At 43.9% G+C, this 17,789-nt stretch overlaps 1 pseudogene; it reads right to left on the bottom strand.

Moving 5' to 3' along the window:
* Nucleotides 1-12,449: 12,449 nt before the first annotated feature.
* Nucleotides 12,450-17,312, bottom strand: LOC125506346 (ABC transporter G family member 45-like; annotated as a pseudogene).
* Between the last annotated feature and the right edge of the window lie 477 nt (nt 17,313-17,789).

Here is a 17,789-nt window from a genome sequence, read left to right as displayed (position 1 = left end):
TGCCGGAACCAGCAGCTTCGCCAAGCGGGCATCGGCTGTGTCTTCAGGCAAAGGAGCCGGACAATCGATCTGTCCGGACTTCGCCTGCCAATCCTGTCAAAGGTAAGGGAGCTTAGATCCCGCATAGAGTTAAACTATGAAAAACTAATACCCTGTAAAAGGTACAAACAACTTACCGCGCTAGCGTGACGCTGCACGCTGAATCCACGATCCTCGGTAGCGGATGCGGGAGCCTCGGCGCCCTTGAAAAGCACCTTCCAGGCATCTTCGTACGTCGTGTCGAAGAGCCTGCTCAGAGTTCGGTGCTGCGCCGGGTTGAACTCCCATAGATTGAAGGCCCGTTGTTGACACGGGAGGATCCGATGGATGAGCATAACCTGGACTACATTGACAAGCTTGAGCTGCTTGTCCACCAGGGTTTGGATGCATGTTTGCAGTCCAGTCACCTCTCCTTTGCTGCCCCACGACAGGCCTGTCTCTTTCCAGGACGTGAGACGTGTTGGGGGTCCGGACCGGAACTCGGGGGCTGCGGCCCACTCAGGGTCGCGCGGCTCGGTGATGTAAAACCACCCGGATTGCCACCCCTTCAGGGTCTCCACAAAGGAGCCCTCGAGCCATAAGACGTTCGGCATCTTACCCACCATGGCGCCTCTGCACTCCGCCTGGTTGTCGCGCACCACCTTCGGCTTGACATTGAAAGTCTTGAGCCATAGGCCGAAATGGGGGCGGATGCGGAGGAAAGCCTCGCACACGACGTTAAACGCCGAGATGTTGAGGATGAAGTTTGGGGCCAGATCATGGAAATCCAGGCCGTAGTAGAACATGAGTCCCTGGACGAATGGGTGGATAGGAAATCCCAGTCCGCGGAGGAAGTGGGGAAGGAACACTACCCTCTCATGGGGCCTTGGGGTGGGGAGGAGCTGCCCCTCTTCGGGAAGCCGGTACGCGATGTCGTTAGACAAGTATCCGGCCTTCCTCAGCTTTTTGATGTGTCCCTCTGTGACGGAGGAGACCATCCACTTGCCTCCCGCTCCGGACATGGCTGGAGAAGGTTGAGGTGGGGAGTGCGGACTTGGGCCCTGGAGCTCGAGTGCGCGAAAATGGATAGCCAAAGGAGGAAGAAGGCGTAGGTGAAAAGGTGGATCCTTATCCCCTTATATGGGTGGACGCAACTACGTGTCCCCACCAGCCTGGTAAAACTCGCTTATCTCCAAGCACCGTAATCAATGGCGTGGTTGGGTTACCCACGCCCGTATTGATGAGAATCCCGGGATAAGGGGACACGATCTCTGCTTTAACAAGACATGCCAAGGAAACCACCTCGCATGACGTGCTAAGGTGGGATAATAAAACAATTCGGATAAAGGCTTGGCCATGGTGTGTCACACTATGGAATACGTCAGCAGATTAGATTTGTGTAAATAGTATTCTCTCTATGGCAATATGTGGAAACTTATTTTGCAGAGCCGGACACTATCTTTGTGTTCAAAATCTTCTATGAAGTACTTGGAGGAGGAACCCGCCTTGCAATGCCAAAGACAATCTGCGCGCCGGACTCGTCGTCATTGAAGCCTGGTTCAGGGGCTACTGAGGGAGTCCTGGATTAGGGGATGTCCGAATGGCTGGACTATACCTTCAGCCGGACTCCTGGACTATGAAGATACAAGATTGAAGACTTCGTCCCGTGTCCGGAAGGGACTTTCCTTGGCGTGGACGGCAAGCTTGGTGATACGGATATATGGATCTCCTACCATTGTAACCGACTTTGTGTAACCCTAACCCTCTCCGGTGTCTATATAAACCGGAGGGTTTTAGTCCGTAGGACAACATACAGAACAACAATCATACCATAGGCTAGCTTCTAGGGTTTAGCCTCTCCGATCTCGTGGTAGATCTACTGTTGTACTACCCATATCATCAATATTAATCAAGAAGGACGTAGGGTTTTACCTCCATCAAGAGGGCCTGAACCTGGGTAAAACTTTGTGTCCCTTGCCTCCTATTACCATCCGGCCTAGACGCACAGTTCGGGACACCCAACCCGAGATCCATCGGTTTTGACACCGACATGGTGCTATCGTACATCCACCTTGATGGAGACTTCAACCCACGGAGGGTAATGGTTGCGCGAGTCCACAGAGGGCTCCACCCACGAAGGGTCCACGAAGATGCAACCTTGTCTATTCCATCACGGCCGCCGCCCACGAAGGACTTGCCTCACTAGCGGTAGATCTTCACGAAGTAGGCGATCTCCTTTCCCTTACAAACTCCTTGGTTCAACTCCACAATCTTGTCGGAGGCTCCCAAGTGACACCTAGCCAATCTAGGAGACACCACTCTCCAAGAAGTAACAAATGGTGTGTTGATGATGAACTCCTTGCTCTTGTGCTTCAAATGATAGTCTCCCCAACACTCAACTCTCTCTCAAAGGATTTGGATTTGGTGGAAAGAAGATTTGAGTGGAAAGCAACTTGGGGAAGGCTAGAGATCAAGATTCATATGGTTGGAAAGGAATATCTTGACATCAACACAAGTGTAGGTGGTTCTCTCTCAGAAAATGTGTATTGGAAGTGTAGGTATGTTCTGATGGCTCTCTCCACGAATGAAGAGTGGGTGGAGGGGTATATATAGCCTCCACACAAAATCTAACCGTTACACACAATTTGCCAAACTCGGTGGGACCGAATGGTTATACTCGGTCGGACTGATTCAGCAAACCTAGTGACCGTTAGGATTTTCGGTGGGACTGAGATGCAACTCGGTAGGACCGATATGGTTAGGGTTAGGGCATAACGTAATCTTGTTGTGACCGATTACACAAACTCGGTGGGACCGATTTTGGTAATAAGCTAACCAGAGAGTTGGTCAAGTAAACTTGGTGGGACCGATTCGCTCATCTCAGTGAGACCGAAATTTTTCAAAAGGGAAACAGAGAGTTTACATTGCAATCTCGGTGGGACCGATCACTCATCTCGGTAAGACCGAAACGTTATGAAGGTAAACAGAGAGATTACAATCCCATCTCGGTGAGACCGAGATCCCTATCGATGAGACTGATTTGCCTAGGGTTTGTGGCAGTGGCTATGACATTTGAAACTCGGTGGCACCGGATAGAAAGAATCGGTAGGGCCGAGGTTGACTTTTGGTTTAGGTCATATGTGGATGTGGGAAGGTAGTTGAGGGTTTTGGAGCATATCACTAAGCATGTTGAGCAAGCAAGCCATTAAGCAACACCTCATCCCTCCTTGATAGTATTGGCTTTTCCTATAGACTCAATGTGATCTTGGATCACTAAAATATAAAATGTAGAGTCTTGAGATTCAAGCTTGAGCCAAACTTTTTGTCCTTAGAATTCTGAGGGATCAACTTTCCTCATCCATGCCATGCCACTCATTGAGCTTTTCCTGAAATATTAATCTTGGAATAATGTTAGCTCAATGAGCTATATGTTGTTAGGAATTACCAAAACCACCCAGGGATAGTTGCACTTTCAATCTCCCCCTTTTTGGTAATTGATGACAACATATAGATCAAAGCTTTGACAAATGATAATAAGAGTGAAAGATATTGTCGCTTTGAGAAGTATGTGAAAAGCAAGAGCTCCCCTTAAATTTGTGCATATCTTAAGATTTGCTTTGGAGTGCAAATGCACAATGAGTTAGGATCATGGGTTACTCTTCCATGTCACATACATCTTGGTGGAGCGCTCAAAATAATAAAGATTGAATACATGCACTCATCACCAAGCAAAGTGAATGATCATATAAGGATAAGTAAGATAATATCATCTAACAAGCATAAGTGTAGCTTATGATCAACCACATGATCATCAATGTCTCACAGATAATAGCATAGTATCTCAAGCAATCAAAAGACAAACAAAGTTCAACCATCAAAGCAAGAGAGAATAAAAAGTAACGCTCTCTCTTGAAGCCTATGATCTATACATGTTTCTCCCCCTTTGACAACAAGTTACCAAAAAGTTCATAGAAAATGCATAGCACTAAAACATCTCTCAGGCTTGGTCTTCAGGTGGTGGCGTAGAGATGGCTCCTTGGACGAAGACTTCAGTTGATGTGGATGGAGCTGAAGGAGTTGGTGCTGGAGCTGGTTGCACAGAAGCACGGTAACAGGTCGTTAATAGGCCGTAGGATAGCAAAGGCTTAATTCTGTCACAGGCATAACGGGTCATTAATGGTTGCAAATCCCCGAGGGTTTCTAACCCGTAAACATCGAATCATATGATGGCACAACAGTTCCTGCGGTATGGATCGAGGATTATCTCCTTCATATCCACATGGCCCGCGGCGATGATCTCCACGCCATCAACTACCTCCCACTCAAGCTTAAAGGACCAGCTCGGCATTGGCTTAACAGCTTGCCAGCAGGATCAATCAGTTGTTGGGAGGACCTGGAAGCCGCATTCATAGAAAATGCATAGCACTAAAACATCTCTCAAGCTTGGTCTTCAGGTGGTGGCGTAGAGATGGCTCCTTGGACGAAGACTTCAGTTGATGTGGATGGAGCTGAAGGAGTTGGTGCTGGAGCTGGTTGCACAGAAGCACGGTAACAGGTCGTTAATAGGCCGTAGGATAGCAAAGGCTTAATTCTGTCACAGGCATAACGGGTCATTAATGGGCCAGAATATAGGACGGGCTGGAAACGTTGCAACGGGTTAACAGGTCAGAAACGGGCCGACTCTTGCCATGGGCCGAATTTGGCCCATTAGGGTAACAGGCCAGTAACGGGCCGACTCTTGCCATGGGCCGAATTTGGCCCATTTGTGGAACAGGCCAGTAACAGGCCGACTCTTGCCATGGGCCGAATTTGGCCCATTAGGGGAACTTGCCAGTAACAGGACGGAAGTAATCGAGGGCCAAAAAGGAGCCCAAGAACGTATGGGCCATCAATAGGCCGAAAGCTAACACGGGCTGGAAACGGCCCATGTAAATCACGGGCCGTTAACGGGTATAAATAAAATTACTGTTCATTATGGGCTAGAGTCACCGTGGGCCTTTACCTGGGCCGGCCTATTATGGCACATGAAAATCTTGTGGGCCTTTACCTGGGACGGCCCATTATGGCCCGCGAAATCTTATGGGCCTTTAGCTGGGCCATGTAACACCCTCGATGTGACTATAGCTCCCACGTGTCGAGGCACGACTTAGAGACATAATCGCATTGAAGGCATATGTCGCAAGTGAGGTAATCTTCACACAACCCATGTAATACATAAGGGAAAGAGATACATAGTTGGCTTACAATCGCCACTTCACACAATTACATGAATAAAGCATTACATCATCCAAATACAATCAAGGCCCGACTATGGAGCCAAAATAAAAGAAGAACCCCAAATGCGACAAAAGGTCCCGATCGACCCCAACTGGGATCCACTACTGATCAACTAGAACGAAACAACATAAAGGACAAGATCTTAATGATGAGGTCTGATCGGGGAGAGCCACATATTTATAGGTAGAGGGAGCTAGGAGAGTCCAAATGAGGTGCGGTTTATGGCCACGCGATCGTGATCGAACGCTCTAAATGATGGATCAGAGTTAGGTGGGTTTTGGGCCAAATTGGAGGGGTGTTGGGCTGCAACACACACGAGGCCTTTTCGGTCCCTCGGTTAACCGTTGGAGTGTCAAACGAAGTCCAAATGGTACGAAACTTGACAGGCGGTCTACCGGTAGTAAACCAAGGCCGCTTGGCAAGTCTCGGTCCAATCCGGAAATGTTTAATCCCCACACACAAAAGAAAGGTAGAAATTACCACCGGAGGAGAACGAAGTGCCGGAATGCAAAACGGACAACGGGGAAAATGCTCGGATGCATGAGACGAACACGTATGCAAATGAAATACACATGATGACATGATATGCAATGCATGACATGCAAGAAATGACAAGGCAACAACAGCGAATAACTGAACGACACCTGGCACATCGGTCTCGGGGGTTACAGGCCAGCCCATTATGGTTCGCAAAATCTCGTGGGCCTTTAGCTGGGCCGGCCCATTATGGTCCGCAAAATCTTGTGGGCCTTTAGTTGGGCCGGTCCATTTAAACTTGTTGGGCCGTGCCACGTGTCGACGTATCATAGACGCCTTCTGTCCAGTGAGTGGATGACATCTGTCCCGACGATGAGCCGACACGTGTTTCCTCTAGCCAATGATGATTTTACACGTGGAAAATCCCCATTGGTCAGGGCTGTTAACGGGTTATCGGATCCAAAACCCGACCCAATAGCTTAACGACGTTCCTTTACAGTGGATGCCACGTGTCGATCACCCTTGACGAAAGCACTTGTGTGACGCGCGATTTATCGTCATGGAAGTGGACACTTCCGTGATAATAATTTTGGTAATGTCATGGAACACTTCTACGACAGCACAGGTATGACTATCTTGATTCTGTCATAAATTTGTCAAAAAAGTGACCTACTGTGACAAACACGTATCATCACGGAAGTGTATTTTTTTTAGTGATAGGGGTGTGCGGCACCCCTGTATTTGGGTGTACCGTGGTGTTGGGATGTTTGTTGTGTTGCATTGCATGCTGGAGTGCGCTTGCGTGGCCCGTAGATGGATCTGGTTGTGTCGTCCTTTTGATGCGAGCCCCCACGCGGATCGTGTACTGGCTATGTGCGGCGTCGTTTGCCGCTCTATGTTGGCCACGAGGTCGTCTATCCGACCGGATGGCCATTTTGTTTTTTGATTGCGGGGGATCTAAGGCCTCCTCGTCGAATTCAGGTAGCAACTTTCGCTTTGGTGTTGAGTACTTCACTCCATCTGATTCTGAGTGTGTCTTGTCCAGCCCTGAGCCTTTGCGTCTGCTTTTCAGACTCCTCACAGTGGCAACAAGCCTTTTATGGGTATTCTGTTGCTCCGGGTGCCTATCCGGTGTGATGTTATCCGGACTGTTGTCTTCGACGGAGTTGAGTTGTTCGGTTTGATTCTCCGTGTTGTCGTGGTCGGACGATGGTTCAATGCCGTGTTTGTCGTCCGCTGGCTCGCCTTGCTCTATCGCTGGTTTTATATGATCGCTGCTTCTGCCGAGGCAGGATTTGGAGCGGCGCTTACGCCGCCGCTTTGACTGCTTCTCGAGGGAACAACCCTTCGCTACATCCTTCAGCTCCACGTCATCGTTTTCCTTGGTTGTGTCCACCATGTATACATCATATGATGAAGTGGGCGTCCAGTGCCCTGTGGGTAGTGGTTCCTGTTCGTCTCCTGCATCGTCGTCCATACCATCGATGTCTTTGGAGTGGAAATAGAGCATGTCGGTCAAGTCATCGATAGTGGCTACTAAGTGGGTGGTGGGTGGGCGGCGAATTTCTTCGTCATCCGCATCCCAATCCTGCCGAACATAGTTCGGCTAGGACTCTTCTGGCAGGGAGAGAGACCTTAATGAGTTCAACATGTCGCCGAAGGGCGAGTGCTGAAAGATATCTGCGGAGGTAAACTCCATGATCGGCGCCCATTCGGATTCGATAGGCACGGGCGCAGGCGGTTCGAAGTCCGTGGCCGGGGAAGAATACGGCAATTTGGCGTCACGGCTCTCGTGAAGGGTAAGGTCGATATTCGGCTCGATCGCCGCTGAGAATGTGGCCTTCGTGGCGGGGTCTATCCACCCATCCATGGATGGCGCAATTGGCTCCGAATTGATGGTCAGAGCGGTTGCCGGTGCGGTCTCCTGAACACTGTCCGATAGTAGAGCTAAATCATGCTCATCGTGACCGTGCGGCACACTCAGCAGGGGCTCGAATCCGTCGAAGATAAAGTCTCCACGGATGTCGGCCGTGTAGTTTAAGCTTCCAAACCTGACCTGGTGGCCAGGGGCGTAACTCTCGATCTGCTCCAGATGGCCAAGCAAGTTGGCCTGTAGTGCGAAGCCGCCGAATACAAAGATCTGTCCGGGGAGAAAAGTCTCACCCTGGACTGCATCGCTATCAATGATCGAAGGAGCCATCAAGCCTAACGGTGACGACACAGAGGAACTCTCAATGAAAGCACCAATGTCGGTGTCAAAACCGGCGGATCTCGGGTAGGGGGTCCCGAACTATTCATCTAAGGTGGATGGTAACAAGAGGCAGGGGACACAATGTTTTACCCAGGTTCGGGCCCTCTTGATGGAGGTAAAAGCCTATGTCCTGCTTGATTAGTCTTGATAATATGAGTAGTACAAGAGTAGATCTACCACGAGATCAAAGAGGCTAAACCCTAGAAGCTAGCCTATGGTATGATTGTATGTTGTCCTACGGACTAGAACCCTTCGGTTTATATAGACACCGGAGGACCCTAGGGTTACACAAGGTCGGTTACAAAGGAGGAGATATGCATATCCGTATTTCCTAGCTTGCCTTCCACGCCAAGTAGAGTCCCATCCAGACACGGGACGAAGTCTTCAATCTCGTATCTTCATAGTACAACAGTCCGGCCAAAGGATATATTCTGGCTGTCCGGAGACCCCCTAATCCAGGACTCCCTGAGCCGCCCTCCCGCTACTCCTGCCACCGGCAAGCGGGCAAGGAAGCCGACGACAGTTGCATCAAAACTCGCCAAGGAGGTGTCTTAGAAGAAGAACTAGAAGGTCGTTCCGGTGCCATGTGCTCGTCTGGCGCCTCAAACACTGTCTCTGCCCAGCATACGACCATTCCTCCAGCCTGTGTAGTTGCTGCTATTGGCTACAAGGGTCATGGCCGCAAAGTGGTCGATGAAATGCCATCAAGGTAAAAATGTTCTTTTCATCTTAGCCGATGCAATGTGTGGTGATTGCTTGCGGTCGAAGTGTGATGAAGATTGTTGCCGTTGTGGTCATGGTGGTGCTAAGATGAGCGTGAATGAATTCTTGTCATCATTGAAGTACTGACATATATGCTTGGGATTAAATATCGCAACTACGACTACATGTTCAATCATCAAGTGGGCGAAGAGGAGGTCGAGACCATGGAGATGGCCAAGGCTGAGGATGTGGCTGAGGCCTAGGAGGAAGAGGTTGACAATCCCATGGAGACACAACCAACCGTGAATCCACCATCATGATCAAGGACTCACAACTATTCCCATGAAGAAGATGTTTCTTTGTGCTATGCTTGGATGAGCATTTCCCTTGATGCATTGGTAGGAATGGGTCAATCAAAGGACCGGTATTGGGGGAGGATTGCCGACTACAACATCAATACTGTGATGTCACATCAAGATGCACCCAAGGCTCCCTTTGGCACCATTTGGGTACCATACAAGACAAACAGAACCGATGTTCTAGTTGTATTTATTAAGCGAACCATGCCCCACCAAGTGGTCACAAGGCCTTCATGTTGTAACATTGCTACAAAGAACATTGCAACAAGGAGAAGTGGAACAGGAGAAACTCCAAGACCACACCAAAGAGATTAAATTTAAGTATACCCATTGAGGATGATCAAAAGGCCAACAAGAGACCGGATGGAAACAATATTTTGAAATAAAGGAAGAACAGAGGAGCATTTGGTGGAACATACAAATAAGAGCTTGTAGCCATGAGGGAGACCAAGAAAGCCTTTGTGGCCAAACACAAGGAAGAGAAGGCGACTAGTTGGAATGAGCTCAAGTTGGACGATGAGAAATCGATGTCAAAGTTGGCGGCCAAAGAGAGGAAGTTCAAGGCGGAGGAGCGTAGGCTTGCACTCGAGGAGGAGAGGCTTCAGAAATAAGCAAATTGATATAATGTTGATAATTTCCCAACACCTTAATCAAGCAATGGGCACAAGATAGTTACTCCTTTATCCATAGTAACGAGAATAGAACAATGAGCTTTGTATTCTTACTTGTGAGATAAAACACTCAAAGAAATCATACCCAAATAATGTACATAACTCGCTCTTACAGATTATTCATCTAAACAAGGTTAGTGAATAAACAAATATATTAGATAGAATATATGTACCTATAAATCATGCCAACAAAACCAAAATATATCAATATATAATGTGATCATAAAGTGACAATTCATTGATAAGTCTCCAACGTATCTTTTTTTCTCACGCTTTTCCTCTTGTTTTGGACTCTAATTTGCATGATTTGGATGAAACTAACCCCGGACTGACGTTGTTTACATCAGAACTACCATGGTGTTGTTTTTGTTCAGAAATAAAAGTTCTCGGAGTGGAACGAAACTTTTTGAGGATTTTTTATACCAATAATAAGAATTTCTAGAGCCAAGACCCACCGGAGAGGGGCCCATGGGTGGGCATAACCCACCAGGGCGTGTCCCGCTCCTAGCGCGCCCAGGTGGGTTGTACCCACCTAGTGGCCCCGCTGATGACCCTCCCTGATACTATAAATTCACATTATTCTAGAAAAAATCAGGAAAAAAGAATTATCGCGATCCACGAGACGAAGCCGCCGCCAAGCCCTGTTCTTCCTCGGGAGGGTAGATCTGGAGTCCGTTTGGGGCTCCGGAGAGGGGGATCTTCGATCTTCGTCTTCACCAACCTATCTCCATCGCCAATTCCATGATGCTCCCCACCGGGAGTGAGTAATTCCTTCGTAGGCTCGCTGGTCGGTGAGGACTTGGATGAGATTCATCATGTAATCGAGTTAGTTTTGCTAGGGCTTGATCCCTAGTATCCACTATGTTCTTAGATTGATGTTGCTATCACTTTGCCATGCTTAATGCTTGTCACTTTGGGCCCGTGTGCCATGATTTTGGATCGGAACCGTTTATGAATACATCATTATATCCATGTTTTAGATCCGATCTTGCAAGTTCTAGTCACCTACTATGGTTATGATCCGGCAACCCTGGAGTGACAACAAACGGGCCCACTCCCGGTGATGACCGTAGTTTGAGGAGTTCATGTATTCACTATGTGTTAATGCTTTGTTCTGGTTCTCTATTAAAAGGAGGCCTTAATATCCCTTAGTTTCCAATATGGACCCCGCTGCCACGGGAGGGTAGGACAAAAGATGTCATGCAAGTTCTTTTAATAAAGCACGTATGACTATTTACGGAATACATGCCTACATTATATCGATGAACTAGAGCTAGTGCCGTATCGCCCTAGGTTATAACTGTCTCATGATGAATATCATCCAAAAAGTCACCGATCCAATGCCTACGAATTTATCCATATTGATTTTGCTACGTTACTATTGCGATCATCACTGTTACACTTGCTACAAATTACTGCTATCACTGTTACTGTTACCATTGCTGCTGTCACTACTATCAAAACTATCATATTACTGTGCTACTGGTCATATTGCTGTAGATAATTAATTTCTAGGTGTGGTTGAATTGACAAGTCAGCTGCTAATACCTTCAAATATTCTTTGGCTCCCCTTGTGTTGAATCTATAAATTTGGCTTAAATACTTTACCCTCAAAAACTGTTGCGATCCCCTATACTTGTGGGTTATCATTCATCACACCGTAAAAAAGTACATTAAAGATTACATCAAATTTATCACAACCGTGTTAGGAACATCATGTGATCTTTTTGTACTAAGGTTCTGGGAGAGAAAATGCCACATAGCTAATATTGTGAACCCATAGTCCAAGGGAATAATACTCACACATGGGAGCAACAATGTTAGGGAATAAGGCATCGGTGAGGACCCCCTCTAACAGAGTACTAGAAAAGGACTCCAGAATTGGTTATACCGAAAACACTAGAAAACAACAACTGGCACTTTGTTAATGTGTTTTTCCAGAAAAATGATACAAATATGCTTATATGAAACATAACAAAAATTATATATCATTTTAGGACATATCAACCACTTGCTACACTCATTTGCTTTATTTTTCCTTCAACACTTGCAGCTACCATTCAAGCAAAACACATAATTGTCACTCTTTTCAGGTTTTGAAGTGATTCTTAACTTATTTCGATACAACAATTCCTTCTATTCTTTATTGGTTTTGACACTATTACTTTTGGTAAAGATCTACAATCGATCGCCTACACTTGTGGGTATACTTCTCCGGTGGATTGGTCTTCTTTTAAGAAGGCCCCTTGATGTCCACTCTTCATAAATGCCACAAAAGGGATTTTTCTTCCAATAATAAAGTGTCCATAGTTTATACTCCCGAATAAATTAGGGCAAAAGTGCAACACAACAATGGTAAAACATGAAAAATGCTAACTCTACAGTGCAAAAATGTGAACGACAACAAGGAGCAAAATGCACACATCAATAAGCCTTTGCATATCGTAACCACATGTACATTTTACAGCTCCATCTACTCATCAACATTGTTATTATAATAATCATATAAAGCTGTAGTAATACATATACAAGTGCTCACATGGATCATGTGGTTATTTACACACTTTATTGTCCAACAACAAAATCATTGTGGACTTTTGCTTACTTGTGACTTGGTGTCTCACTTGAATTATCTTTATCTAGTTAAGAAATTAACTGACTAGTGTATCATCGGTCCAGTTCAATATGTTTGTGTTACCTCCGTTGGAACTTCAATTGCTTGTTGAAGATGAAGAAGAGGAAGGTGAAGAGGGAGATGATGGTCAGATGCAGGCATGTGACAAGACTAAAGTAGCGGCTCTCAAGTCCAAGGTAGCCCTGAAGGAACTCCTTAACAGTCTGGTCTTCTTGCCCTGGCATAAGGATCATCTCCGTCCGGTCACCCAGCTAGGAGAACATGAGCCCATACATTGTCCATGTCCCCGGGTTAGCCCAATACGCCCACCTCCACCATATTGGGATCAGCTGCATCCATGTCATCACATTTTTGTTGTTCATTAGGTTAGTCATGCACAAAATATCATATATTTTTAATTAAATATCATCTCCATGTAAAAGTACAAATCTAAATTGTATGCATCCTATGTGTGGTTTACTACAGTTTTACACGAGTTCTAATTTGCATATGTTCTCTCTAGGTAGCATTGTCATTAAGGTGAAAATGTTAAGGTTAATAAGGAGTGAGATTAGTACCTCTCTTCCGATGATAAAGCCAGAGAAGACATTCCAAAATATGAAGATAAGGAACGACAATCCGGCAGCTATCTCAAGGTTAGGTGTCAGTGCCACTGTCATCATTCCGAAGAGTGTGTAGTACATCAAGCTTAGTGCCATGTATATTAAAAACCAACAGAACTTGCACATGGTCATCTGGAACCCAATCATTGGGTATATGATTGACGCAAACATGAAAACTTGGACAAGCATGTAAGGCATTTCAATTGCCATCTGCAAAATAGAAATCAAGCTGGAGTTTAAAATTCATATGCCAATAATTAGAACACGATGCTAAAGTAATATGACCTGAGCTATGACATAAGCCAATGTAGAGTACATGCCCGCTGCCTTTTCTCGATAAAGAACAACTCTCTCCATTGATACAACTGGTTGTAAGATGGTGCAATTCATAAAGCCCAAAAATAGTGACGATCCATATACTACTCCAAGTATGTTGAATATGGCTTGTTGTTGTTTTCTGTTGCAAAGGAGTACCAAGTTACGATCTAATTGAGGTATTATTAGTTTGCATGAAATAAGCCATCACTTGGGTTGTCGCCATTTCTGCTTACATGGTTGAGCCAATTTTCCAGAAAACAATTCCAAACATAATTGAAAGAACCAATGTGTTCAGAAACCGAACAAGATTGTGTTCTGGATTTTTCCAATATGCATATATTTGCCTCCATAGGCAAACCATGCATTGTGCTCTAAAGTCTTGCCAATATCCCGATGGAAATTTTAGATCCTCTGTGTTTGGCGCTGCTTTCCCCAGCTCATCAATTAGAATCATGTTATTGCTGCAGAAACAAGGTATTCATTATACCTATCTTCACCCTATTGCTCAGACGAGTTAACAGGCTTACATGTATAGGGAGGAGTTGCGATAAATTTGTGCGTAGTCCACTCCTATCTCATATTCTGCTGATTGTGAAGTTATGTTTAGCACCCATGCTGCTGGGTTTTGTCCCTCTTTTATTATAGGAACGCCAGGTATAGCCTACAATATAACAATTTTAGTATTTTTTATCTCTACCTTTTGGATAGATGTTTCTGATCATGCGATATACCTGGAAATACTTGATCATATTTTCAGATAGTGGACCTAATGAGCCACTGTATATGATCTGACCACCTCTTTTCATGAGTACAAGCTGCAATTATTCAAATTAAATTCAAGTTTACAAAGCTAGCTTTATAGTACTAATGCTAATAATTTGTAAAGGCTAATTTATGATCAACCATTATATTTAAGTTACTATTAGAAAACTAAATAAATTTGAGGCCTAACTGTATGTGATGTTTTATTTTGGTAAGAATATAGTGGTTTGGTTATCTCTAATAAATAGTTCACTTCTCTTTTTTTAATCTTCTGGTGTTGACACCATGTGACCATAATGTTCCTTTCTTGCAAAATTGGTCGCATTTGTTTTGATATATAAAAAAGGTACACTTAAGAATACCTCATCAAAAGCTTCAAATATCTCAATGCTTGGTTGGTGTATTGTGCAGACAACAGTTCGCCCAGTGTCTCCTATCTTTCTTACTGTTCTCATGACAATTGCTACAGCACGAGCATCCAGACCTGTGGTCGGCTCGTCCATAAATATAATGGAAGGACTAGCTACCAACTCCACTGCTATTGTTAGCCTTTTTCGCTGCTTGGCTGAAAGACCAGTTGTTCCCGCGAGACCTACCATGGAATTCTTCAGTCCAGTTAATTCGACTAGGTCAACTACTTCTTCTATGAGCATCTGAAAGCATGTTGAAGAGGAATCTTGTGAGATATATATAGGTATATGTTAGCTTCAAATATAGTCAAGATTGTAGCAGGTCAATGGTCATACATGTCTTTGGCGAGATTTAACATTCGAAGGAAGTCGAAGCCATGCAGAGAACTGTAGTGACTCATACACGGTGAGGTTAGGGGAGTGAATGTCACTCTGTTCACAGTAGCCTGAGATCCTTGAGAATATTTCTTGCTTCTTTGGGTATCCTGCTATTCTAATAGTACCTTCAATATGTCCTCCAGTTTTTCTTCTAGCTAAAACATCGAGCAACGTTGTGTTTCCAGCACCTGTGATCCCCATTAGCGCCGTTAACACCCCTGGCCTAAAAACGCCACCCACATCTTGTAGCAGTTGAAGATTTTTTCCTGTTACTCCATACTTCACCATCTCCTGGTGGAAGAAATGACAATATTAAAATGACTGACTTGAATGGATACTATTTTATAGTGACGGGAATGGATTAAACTATTTAGTAAGGCATTGTCTTACCTTAGGCATGTCGACAAAATAATTTATATGATAAAATGCAAGGGAAAGAGGCTGAAAAGGGAGGGTAACTTGACTACTTGATGCATTGACATTTCCAACTTTTTGGTTCTTGTACTCCAGATCTATCTTCGTGGCATTGATCTTAACTTGATGATTGTGTGGAGCTACAAATGAAAAACAAGCAGGATAATTTTGGCTTGCATTTATATTTTAACACTTAAAAGGATTGTTGTGCCTTTGAATACATACAATTCATGAACTCCAGCGCAAATATAGTGAGGATGTTGAACACAATTGAGAATCCAAATAAAATACCGACACAAATCCAGTACTAGTGCCACTCTGTGAGCAACCCTCTAATCTTGAGGGTAGCTTCACCAACTGTTTTAGCATTTGCATAATAAAGTTCCTATTAGCATGAACAATCATCAGCATCCGGTCATAACTAATGTCACAGGTTATGCACTTTAGATAAAGAATGATATTAAATTAGTTACATACAGTAGCCCATCTTTCATCAAGGAACTCATTTAGGGCAACTGCATTTTGTGCGTATGTGAATGGGGAAGCCCAATACCCCCACTGCAACCATGGTTGGAGATTATCTGTTTTGATGTACACAATTGGTGAGTATCTTTGATGGACATACGTCTAGATATATGTCATGTTTCTATCATACATCTTATGTTATTATGGCTAAAACATCTAACCTTTGGATATGACGAAGCCTCCAAATATGTAGATTGCTATAAGAATTATGACACTTAGCATGTTGGACATTACTTGTGTCCTTCCTATTGCCGCTAAGAAGCGATAGAGGCCCATTGACATTTGATGCATGGCAAAAAGTTCCAAAAAATGTTGGGTGAATCTGTAAGAAGCAAGGTTACCCTAGCTTAGTAAACATTTAGATAATCAGATATTGATTGACCAAGATCAGTACCTAACAAAGGAAGGTGAGTAACCAATCACATAGTAGGTTAAGCTGGTTCAGAGACCCATCTCTATAAGTGACATTGGGAGGTTGATGATGTAAACCGAAGAAAGAAGTGCCCATCCTGGCAATGCTAGTAACTCTCTTTGCTTGTAAAAAGTCGGTAGTCGCTTCATTGTCATTGCAATTTCTGTCATGCCATTGAAGTTTGCTATCACAATAGCCATAAAGAGTGATCCCATATACTTATTGGCATCAAGTATAGTCTTATGATTCATATTTCCTCGAATAAAAACCATTGAGATGACAAAAGCAAGAATAATTATTTGTACAGTCTTGAATATATGAAGTGGGGAGTTTTTTTTTTGAGAAGCAGTACTTCCCTTGAAAAGCATGCTTTGAAAATATTCCATCTAGAGATATTGTGATTTGTGTTTGTTTTGATCTCCCTGTCATTTCCTCTATTGTTTGTCATTTTGTTTGCTGCAAGTCGAGGGAGATAAGATGAATAGAAGAATTCTGCTATATTTTCTACTTGCCAGTACTGATACATATTTTCATCACCAATCCAGTATTGCCTTTGATCCATCTTTGAGGTCACCTGGCCAAATGGAGAAAAATGTTGTTGTGAGTTAGATACATTATTATGCATGAACATGCCATATTAGTGAATTTGGGGAATGAGATTATGACTCATACTGAAGTTACTTGGTACTATTAATGCATTATTTCCCTTAACTTACGTGAACACTATTTTTGTGAGGATGTTAAAAAAATCTCACTATTAGTTTATTTAATAGTTCATTGCCATTAGAGTTGATAACCTAATACCTCTTGAAGGAAATCATCTACATTCTTCCTATTGGGGCATCTGAATCCCATCATTTGAAAACAATCAATAGCATTTTCTCGAGGACCATGATATACAAGTTGACCCTCGCATAATAGAATTATGTCGTCAAATAATTCCAATGTCTCGGGAGATGGTTGCAATAAGGACATAACCATGTTGAGATCCATCAGATGAGTCATTTGTTGGAGGAACTTTACAATCTCGTATGTGGTGGAGCTATCTAGACCTGTTGAAATATCGTCCATAAAGAAGCATCTTGCTAGACCAACTAGCATCTCTCCTGCATTTATAATTTTATCTTGAAATACATCAACAATGTTAAATTTGAAAAAATGTGCTTTCAATATTCATACTTGTTCACTTGAGCACTGGCATCATCAAGCACAGTTTTTCTGTATAACTATCATATTGGTAAGAAGAGCATGATATTTTTATGTTATTACATAGAAAATGTATATTACAAATGCTATAGATTCCATTGTGGGGAAATGTTAGTGGACTAGATAATTTATAATTGCGTCTAACATATTTAGGGCTTATTTAATTCAGTAGCATAAATATCAAACCTAATGTGGAACTAATTTTTCTGGAGAACATATATAGTTAAAGGAGAGAGAGAGAGAGCATTCTATAGTATTTTCACTGGCTCACTACTAGTTTACTACTTTCTTAGTCCATTTAACTGAACATGCAAAACAAAATTGGTGTCATTTTTAACTTTTTGTTACTTTATAATGTTCTCATGGTGGGCT

The sequence above is a fragment of the Triticum urartu genome, chromosome 5A (genome assembly GCF_056163025.1).
Source record: "Triticum urartu cultivar PI428250 chromosome 5A, HENAU_Tu73, whole genome shotgun sequence".
Classification (NCBI taxonomy): Eukaryota; Viridiplantae; Streptophyta; class Magnoliopsida; order Poales; family Poaceae; genus Triticum; species Triticum urartu.
This window is presented reverse-complemented; position numbering and strand designations above follow the sequence as displayed.